General features: G+C 31.2%; 1 long non-coding RNA gene across 1 annotated transcript; it reads right to left on the bottom strand.

Moving 5' to 3' along the window:
• Positions 1-407: 407 nt before the first annotated feature.
• LOC127721482 (uncharacterized) lies at positions 408-10583 on the bottom strand. Its single transcript, XR_007991267.1, has 4 exons — positions 10518-10583; positions 1719-1780; positions 1160-1322; positions 408-536 (listed from the first exon to the last, which is right to left on the bottom strand). It is a non-coding gene; the product is annotated as an uncharacterized LOC127721482 (long non-coding RNA).
• Between the last annotated feature and the right edge of the window lie 360 nt (positions 10584-10943).

The following is a 10943-nucleotide window of genomic DNA, read 5'->3' as shown; positions in this document are numbered from 1 at the left end:
GTTATTCAACTACTTCAAGTAAATTTGAACATCGCGAAATTAAATGGCCGCAAATAGGGATAGAAAGGATTTATCGTAATATAAAGTAACCGCGAAAATAAGTTGGTCTATAGTAACTAGTACCACTGTAAGGCCTTCGTGGCCATACTCCCATTAAACACTATTCCTTCTAATTAAAAATATAAATGATAATTACATTCTACAGATTGACTCTCCATTCTTACCTGGTGATAAAAGGTAAGTTTTGTCAATGCATGTCTTTAAATAACATGAACAATCTTCTTCTGATGGCACACAGTAACATGGATTTCGGGTGTTTTCGAGGAAGTCGTAACCTCTCGTATAGTCACACCTGCAAGTACTATCTGTATTCTGATTTCCATGACTATATACCACTTGTCCTTCTTCATTGCATACAGACTTAAGAAAGATACAGTTGGTACTAACATTTGTATAAAATTTTATAGGCCATGGATGGTACCTCTCCTGCGAACAAATATCTGCATCTAATCCTCCACGAAGAACACCTTTTCTACCTAGATTGAATATGTCATAATACATAGTTTGTATAACAAGTATTCATTTTACCTAGTATTGTCATTTGAAAATAATCGTTAAAACTGAGTCTTTTATAATTGCTGATATGGGCATACTTAAAATGATACATTTGGACAAACACTTATTTACTAGATAATTCCTTATAATTTGTAAGTCTGTATCGTGTTCTAAGACAGGGATATGACATGTATCTTCCATTCCTGATGTGTTTGAGCTTTGATTTTTTCATTTGATAATGGACTTTCGGTTTTGAAATTTCTGTGGAGTTCGGTATTTATTGGATTATAATTTTAAGTTTTTATCTAACAAATTTCCAAGAATGAGGTGTAGTTTAGTGGTTTAGTGGTGTATGTACCAAGTCAGGAATATGGCAGTTGTTGTCCTCTTAAAGTTGAATTGTTTCTTTCGATTTTAGTTTGTAACCCGGATTTGTTTTCTCTCAATCGATTTATGACTTTTGGCTTTATTTACCTTGACTAATGATCAACAAGTAGAATTACTTTTTTTTTGAAGTTTAATAACCAGTGCGGAGTTGACTTGCATTCTAGTCGGGGTTTTTTTTGAAACAAAATACAGGTTTTGTCTCTCAGCATGAGCTTACCTGGCGCCTGGAAATCAGATATTGTGCAATTTTCAGAAAATCCGTCAATTAGATCATTCTTGAGGCAGGAATACTTTGATGGTTGTGGACACAGACCTCTTGCTCGAATTGACCACTGTGCTGGTTCTGGGCATTGTAATGGAAAGGCTCTACATACGTGAATCTAAAATATACATGGTTATTAAACTTCAATTAATGGCAATGCAAATATTTAAGAAGGGCTAAATTCTCTCTTATGTGTAAAACTTTTGAATTTATAATAGTATATGTTTAGCACAACTGACAAGAAAAACGATTTTAGAAATACAAAATTGCTTAACACAGTTAGTTTTGTTGAATAATTATGTTTGATTAGTAGTTTAAATATTTCGTTTCTCTAATTCTCAATCTTAAAATGAGCATACGTTAGCATTCGTTGTAATCATTTTTTTAATAATGTTGATTATTTGAATTGGAGTTCAAAAGAAGCGTCCGAAAAATTAAACCCTAATTTTTATTATTCATAGTGGCAAGATCTGTGAATGATATATTAATGTAGTTATTGCAGTTTAATACATACCAGTAACAGGAACCTGAAGAACATTCTTGTTTTATGCTCTTATTCTGTGGTAGAAACAAAGTCTGTAAAAAATATATATAGAAACTAGGGAAAATAATAAAAAAAAAAACAATGCTGAATATTTGACCTTGTGGATAATTTTTACAAACAAATATTATAAAACCAAATAGAAAAATGTTTTAATCATGATTATGCTTTCATCATAATGTTTATAATGGCTTTAAACTATTGAAAACATGTTATATGTTCTTATTATTTTATTGGGTCTTAAACATTACCAACGTACATTTTGGTACAACTTGTTTCACATTTCGAGAAAAAAAAAATAAAAAAAAAAAAAAATAATTTGACAATGGTAAGTGTTAAATTTACATATATTTGCGAACTATCTGTGAAGTTTCAGGAATATGATCTGTGTTGAAAACTACAGTCTGCAAAATTTGAACAAAAACCTCAAATAATGACTTAAAATCTAATGCACAGTTTCAACATTTTTGCAATCTATATATACAGTGTGTGTGTTTTAGGTTGACAACTTGTTCCATGTTTTTTAAACTTTGAGTACCAAAATTTGGAAAAAAAAAAACAAATTTCTCAAACAATTCCATAAAGCCGTTGCCTACTTTATCGGCTAGCTTGTTTTGTACTTTTTTTTTTATTATACAATGTTTCAGAAATTGTGCTTTTTATCTTTGATTCTTGAAAATTTAGTTTAAATTGTTATTATACATACATTGATTAAACTATTCAAAAACAGTAACACATGCAAATTCATCACTTAGTAAGTTAATGATTGATTAGCTTGCAGTCATGGAATCACAAAAGTAACGTCATTTAACAGCTTCCATAAGATAAAAAAAAACTTAATGACATACCCTTGGTCTCTATCACTTACAGGTCATTAGGTAAATTTATATATCACAAATGTCAAATACAAAAAGGGAATTAACTCTCATATGGAGTCTCAGGACTCGATTTGAAAAGCAACTTGGGAATCTGTTTCCTATGACAGAGTTTTAGACCTGTCTACTTTAATGGCAACTGATACTTATTGTCGTTATTTTCATAAAGGTATTGTATGCCCTTCCCAGCTACTACAAAATATATTAACTTCGTCTGATGCAGACAGCATTGACCATAATCAAAGCAGTATATCATTAAAAGATTCATTTCACGAAACCAGTATGTTTTATAACAACATATGTAGAAGGACGTTCAAGCAGTTTTGCAAACGTTTGACCAATCTGAAGCTAATATAAATGTCGGTGAAAGACAGTCCCTTTTTAACAAAACATGTATTCGAATCAGCTGTATTGAGATTCAGCAAACCATATATACCAGTGGAAAGAGAGCTATAATATATAATAGATATTTGTAAGGTCTATATGTGAGACTACCTTCTTTGTATATCTAGAAGCTCTCACGAAGATTATCCCTTGGTTCTTTGCTTTGAATCACACCAACTATTCACGACGGTGCCAATTCATCAACGTAATATGCTTTATTTATCAAAATCGAATCAAAAAATTCACAGAACATTGGTTGACAGAAATTGTGTGGAGATCACCCCCGGTTTTTGGTGGGGTTCGTGTTGCTTAGTCTTTAGTTTTCTATGTTGTGACTTTTGTACTATTATTTGTCTGTTGGTCTTTTTATTTTTTTAGCCATGGCGTTGTCAGTTTATTTTCAATCTATGAGTTTGACTTTCCCTCTGGTAACTTTCGCCCCTCTTTTATCAAGTAAGTGGTGTTTAGGGTTATTATGTTGTCGCAAATCCTGGTATGCCATCACCAGATTCATCTGGTTGGCAAAAACTTAATGATACATGGGTGCCATTCTGGTCAGTGCATGCAAAAGCTGCGGTGTCATGTTAAGAGCTAATCAACTGCAGCTGTACGATATTATGTCGAGGGTCATGCAAAAGCTTGAAAGCAGCATTGAAATGCAAACCATTATGTAATCACTCACCGGACTGTGAGAGTGAAACTGATTAAGACTGTGCAAAAATTGATTATCCCGCATTTAAATCTTATTTTGATGATCAATAATTTGAATGTGTTCTATAAAGTTGTAAGTCAAATAATTACTTTTGATGTGCCATTTTTATTTTCGCACCGATTTTGAAAAATATAATACTTGTCTTGTTTCTTTATAGGGTTTAGTACATATTTTTCCATGATACATTTTCGGAAGTCATGTACATATTAACTAAAACTGAAAATTTAGAGCTTGTCAAAGACGCTATTTTTTATGGTATCGGCAATTTTTATTTCATTGTTTATGTCATCTCTTACAAAAATATGATACATTCGTTGGTATTGGTATCCAAATAAATGTTTTATTATTTGTGTATCATTTTTACCACATTATTACACAAAAAAACGTCAAATTTTTACATTTTCTACGGCGCCATTTTGAATGTTGCCGCCATTTTAAAAACGTGATCTTTGTCCCCTGGTATAATTATTACACTGTAGGCCTATGTCTACATCTCATGATCAGTTAACTTTCTATTTATTATTGATAGTGAATATATATAAATACCTTCAAACTTTAATATTTTGTACGGTGTCATTTTGAATTTGGACGCCATTTTGATTAAGTGTGTATTTTTTAAAGTTGAAAAAATAATTAATTACATGTCTTAAATGTATTTCCTTAAATTTGTGGTATCTTCAAACTCAGAATATTGGTAGACTTCATCAAATGTTTGTTTTTGTAATCGATGTCTCTTATGTCGGCCATCTTTAATTTGGCGTTCATTTTTGATATTTTTTTACGTGGCTTCATATCTCAATTTTGTTTATACCCCTTAACCTTTCATTGTGCCAAGTTTCATGCTTTTACCATAAAGTGATCAACTGTTCTCATATCAGTTCAGTGGAACACTTATCTTTTTAATGAACATGAAGATAAAATGGGATTAATGTATTTGAGACATCAGGATGTTTTTCAAACATTCATAGATTTTTTAAATCTTTGACAGACGCCTATTTTTCTTATCATTGAAAGAAAATGCCTGAAGCAAATTTTTTGAAATATTTTTATTTTACAGTTTTTTACCGATAACATGGATAATTGAACTTGATTGTTAAGATAAGATTGTAAAACTTGAACTCCATTTTCAAACCTTTAAAGACTGTTTTCGAAATTTTGATACAAGCTACATCAGGATCATTAAATAGCATCTGAATAATAAATTCATTTTCGTAGTTTATACATATTTACTGATAAAAAAACTTAGTTTTTTGGCAGTCAACATTATAATTTCACTCTGTCAATAGTGATAGAAGGCTAGACACAGGGTTCTGCGTTACCCTTTTTAATTCGATTCATACAATCAATTTTGAGTTTCCAAATGAAATGATTTATCAATATGGCATATAATTTTAATGATAAGTACAACTACGGCTGATGTATTGTTGATTTGGACAATCTTTCTGTGTTAAAACTAGCACACTGACACATCACGATATCTTTATACCAATATCACAAATATATTAGTCATTTTTTTCTTAGCTATAAAATGATTTGGTAATATATTTTTTTTTGTTCTATCTTTGTTTCCTGTTCCATTTTCTGTAAGTTGTTTTCCTTCATCTCAACATCTCTCAGTCAATAATCTTAGACAGAAATATATCTTTTTTTATATATTGACATATTTAGCTATTTCAGACTTGTTCAACTGTATGTCCATTCAAATAAATTATGTACATGCCATTTCTTTTTAACTTAATCTAATTTGCTTTTTTCCTTCTTCTAGATATCATAATAATTAAATGCGGAAATTCTTTAAATAAAGGCAACAGTAGTAAACCGCTGTTTTGTTATTTGGTGTATTTTATAACAATTACAAGAATATTAATATAGAATTGTGTTAGTAATTGTGCAAATAAGTATGTCGGCCTTTCTACCAAATCAAACTGTGTAAAACAAATAAATAATGTGCACAAAGTTGCTTTAAACTAAATTCATACAAATGAACTGGGTGATTAATTATCTTTACTTTTACATACAAACAGAAAATTAAAAAAAAAACAAAATAAGAACTACATACGATAAGACACAAAAAAATATCCGATCAAAATTACAAATAATCCTCGTAACTAAATACATGAACGCTGGATAAACAAAAACTGAGACACGTCTTATAGCAATGCGAATTCATACTCAGTAAAAAAGTCATATTCGGTAAACCATAATCTAAGACGTGGAAAACATGTCCTTAGTTAGTTTAGACAAAGACACATCGTATGGACCAACCAATTCGTGATGGTGTCCATAAAATTTACGGAGTATCATTTTTAATCCCCCCTCCTCATAACTGTGTTTGAGCAGTTTCTGCGTAAGGAGCACACTCCTGTAAATGAAGTCCATATAGTGTGAACATGCACGAACATAACGTATCAACTGAGGTAAACACCATACGATGGGGCAGAGGGTATGTTACTGCTGAGAAATGGGAAATTGATAATCGGGACGTTGAAATCGTCTTGGACATAATACTAACTATAAGCTATTTAAGTTTGCCAAACAAATTACCTTGACTGTTAATTTAATTGATATAATATCTTGTGCATCCCTACACTCGATCCCTACATAACTTTTTACAAATTATTTATGATATTTCGGTACCCTGTCAAGTTTATATTCATTTGTAAAAATTATAGTTATTTATTTCCTTACCTGTCAATCAATGTTATTACAAAAACGGGTATGTCTACTGGTCTTATAAATTGTAATTTAAATTTAGCTCATCACAAACCAGTTAAGGAGCTGAATATTTAACTGAAATGGAATGTTCTTGACAGACAATAACAAGTTTTACTTTTTGTGAGTGGTGTGTGTTGAACGTAAAAACGAATATCCAAATATCATACATATTACGGTTCCTAATAGGTCTCATATACGATGTGTATCACCACGATATTGTATTATACCTCTATAATCATTTCTCTACAAAATAAGTACACAATAGTTTCAATATCGCGTTTGACCGGACAGTAGTTATTTGAAAATAGTTGACAACGAGGAAACTATTTGATCATAAGTGTTATTATATTTTGCTGATCTGCAACTACAGGATTGGAGGATGAGGTGAATACCGCGGGAGTTACGACGTCGCATTTTGCCTATTGTATCTAGGGTTGGCGTCAGTGCGTGACGTAGCCTTAGATGAAGTAAAAGTTTATTTCACCTAATATGCCTTTATTGTAGCAATAAATTAACAGATCTTACATTAGTTGTGTCGAAAGATAAACTGTACGTTGACGAAATTCTCTGTGTACTCTCAGTCTAATAATGGGGAATGATTGTTTAAGAAATAAATCATGGAAGCCATAGATTTTTTGGAAATTTACACATAGCCTAGGCCGTGATAATCGAATTTTATCCTGAGCGAGGATGGGTTTGCCGTGTATGTGGCTATTCTGTTTTACTCCCTGTTAAATAAAGCTCAAATATTCTAATAAATTGGTAGCTTGCAAGGATTATTTCGTTAATAACCGCTAGAAAAAAATCTGTCTAATTCTTTTAATATTCAAACCAAACATTTGCCATTTTAATTTGCAAGTTTTTCTCGTAAGCTACTGTCAAATCCCAAGTTGATATTTAGTAACTAAGGAGCTGCCATGTTGACTTGCTGAAATCAGTAAATATCCGAATAATGCAATAGAATAGAAAATAAACTGAAACCTACCTCAAAAATTCCATTATAATACAATATTATATGAATTTCAATGGTTCAACTAACGGAAAACCTTCAACTCTAGCGTTTTCATGTGTATGACGTCATGTTTTGAAATGACCTAAATGCGCCAAAAACATTAATAGACTTTCGCGGAATTTTTTTTAATTTTGATTTTGTTGATTTCTCCGAGCTCTTGTGCATTAATTCTTTTTATTATGCATTCGAATAAGAATAAAAGTTCTCTTTTTTTTTAATTGCAATTTTTAAAACAATAAAATCGGCAAATCGTTTGCAAATAGGTTCCAATACATCTGGATTTACGTGGGAGGTATATTGTAACATCCATTATTATGTATATCTCTGAGTCTACGCTAAGTTTAGGTATATCGAGAATTTTATCACGGTGTTGTTTAAAAAGCGAAAGAAGCACGTCATATTAGAATTCTTTTTAATCAACTACCACACGATCACTATATGTAAAATCAAATAATAATATGCAATATAAAACTTTAACTGCAGAACTTTTAAACGTGGTAATTATTACCTTATACAGGTCATTGTTTTATGCCTGTAGGCATATTTTATTGAAATTTGGAATCGCCCTGGTTGTTTGTTCTAAATAAAAATTTTCTTTTCTAAATAGCTAAAGATAAACTCCATATCAGCATATACAGAAATTTAATACTTGTTCTACATATGTCTGGTAATATTTTCTTATGGAATTCGTTCATCGACTTTGAACCAATTCGTAAGAGGATACGGCCTGATTTAGGGTATTGACATAAACGAAAATCAATTTTTCAAGACAGCAACAAAAGGAGACCGAGGTTAAACATATTTGATATATAGTTCAATTCTGATATCAATTTATTGTAGCCTAATTGAGTTTCAAACCTTGATATAAAGTACTCTTTTTAAACCAATTATAATCAATGGTGCAATTTTTATATTGGTATTATAGCCAAACTTTACAATTGACCTATTTCAGATTATAATGTGTATCATCAATTAAATTTTCTTTTTCAAAGTTTTCTGTCGTTTTAAATTCGTAAAGTGTAGATCTGAAGAACATCGGATAAGTATTTCATTGCATAATTTTCCGTACATAAAAAAATGCATCGACCAAAAATTAAAGTCGAATTGATAACTAGTTCTTTTGACTCATTGTTTAAGAACAATGCTTTAAGGTTATTAAAATCAAAGTGTAAAAGGTGACCTACATGTTGTCGTTAAAACAAAATAATTGTCGAATTGAATTAAATTGAGTTATACATCTTACCTTTCATTTTTTTGCGCAGATCTTCATGATCACGTTCAATGGAATCAATTTGATCCACAATTTAAGCAATTTGTAAACAAGTTATCAACATCTATAATTGTTTTCGTACTTACGTAACAGTTAGTTGTTAACTACCGCTAGGGGAAATAACGGGAGATAATAAATCTGCTCCAATTCCTGACTTTACTCTCACTTGCGTTAGTAGCGTGCCAGGTCAATAGCGAAATTTCGTTTAGGAGTAAGGAACACAAAGACGACCAATAAACTACATATTATTTTTGTAACGCAAATCCTAATGTCAAACAGAAATTTATACCGAAATTCTATTAACTACGTATGAATATTTCATCAGCTTTTTCAGAAACTAATTACGTCATGTTAATTTAAATCAATATCTTCCTTTTAAAGGCTCATTTTATCATTTCAATGTCTAGAATTCTATTATGTTGTAAATGAGGGTCTGGTTTCTGACGTATACTTTTCTTTTCTTTCTAGTAGTTAATGGTCTGTTATTCTCTACTTATCTCTCTAGAAATTTAATCGCACCATTTTATTTTTCTCATTCTTTTTTTATTTGTGTATGCCTATTTTGTTGTTTATCGAATCGTTTACACATTATCCGTCATTTCCATTCTAAATTATTATCATTTCAACTCTCATTATTTTCAGTTTTCTATACGAATTCTTATATGTCAAACATAAGGGTCAAGATGATAGGGTCTTCTGTTCTTTGTTGCAGTATATAATGGCCAATTATTTTCTACTGTTGAAATTTTAACACACCATTATTCTCATACTTATTTGTATGCCCATATATTTTCACAAATAATTTCTATTTTGTAAACCGCATTCAGTTCCTCGTAAATGTATCACGATGCGAAGGAGAGTGTCAAGTAGAATACTTGATGAGTATGATACCTTAATAATTGCTTATGGTCGATTGAATAAATGTTTGTGTTTAATATTACTTTCAGGGCGGCCAGTTGTTACTGATGGAAGCGATGAACATGTGGATAATTATCCACCTTCGGAAGAAAATAGGCAAACCTAGTCAATTAAGAACAATGTCGAACATATTGCCGCGCGCGAGGTTCGAACCTTTAACATCAGTAGTGGCAGGCTATATATCACTGTAGATGAATTACTTAGACCACTCAGCCACTAAGGCTTCTAACAGCATAAAGTAAGATAAAGGTATGACAGACTCTGAACCATTGCGAATAAAGGATACGGCCTGATTAAAGCTAATGACATTAATAGAAATTCAATAATGCCAGACAGCCACAAAAGGCGACCTCTAGACTAGTTTCCTGGCTTGAAATAGACACACAACGAATGTGAGCCGCCGGGGTTAAAATGTTTGATGAATAATCACTATATTCTAATATCAAATGATTGAGGCTTAATTGATTTTCAAACCTTGATATAAAGCACTCTTTTAGAACCAACTATAATCAATTGTACAATTACAATATCGGTATTATAGCCATGCTTTTTAATTCACCTGGTGTCGATTAAAATCAATATGATTAATAATTAAATTTTCATTTTCAAAGTTTTCTGTCGTTCTTAATTCATATTTAGTGTAGATCTGAATAGATATGATAAAGTACTATCTCGGGTCTGTTACGTTTTTAATTGAATACTCATATATACATAAAATGATGCATCAACCTTAAATTGAAATCGAGAAATTGATTTCCAGTACTTTTGACTATTCTTATTTAAACAATGTTAAAGGTAATTAAAATCAAAGTGTAATAGAAGACCTATATTTGTCGTTCAAATTATATACTTCTCGAATTAAATTAAATTAAGTAAATTATCTTACCTTTCATAATTTCGCGTATAGCTTTAAGATCACATTCATAGACAAGTTTTGATCCGACATTTTAACATCTTGTATGCAGGTTGGCAAGATCAATAATTCTATACGCAACAGAAGAGTCGTAAACTACCGCTAGGTGAAGTAACGGGAGATAATAAACCTGCTCAAATTCCTGACTTCATATTTAGTTGCGTTCTTTGGCGTAAAAGATCATAAATACAATATCGATTAGAAGATAGCGTTTGCAAACCAGGCGTATTTTAAGTTTACTTAAGTACGTAAGAAACTTATACGATACAAATATCTATCCTTTTCTAAAACTTTCATATTTCAACTAAATATATATCAGTAAAGGCTGTTGAAAAGTTAACGAGTGAGGGGGCGGAAACCAAGGGAAGGAAGGGGGCAGGAAAAGAAGGGGATTACAAA

Source organism: Mytilus californianus, unplaced genomic scaffold (assembly GCF_021869535.1).
Source record: "Mytilus californianus isolate M0D057914Y unplaced genomic scaffold, xbMytCali1.0.p SCAF_12, whole genome shotgun sequence".
Lineage (NCBI taxonomy): Eukaryota > Metazoa > Mollusca > Bivalvia > Mytilida > Mytilidae > Mytilus > Mytilus californianus.
This window is presented reverse-complemented; position numbering and strand designations above follow the sequence as displayed.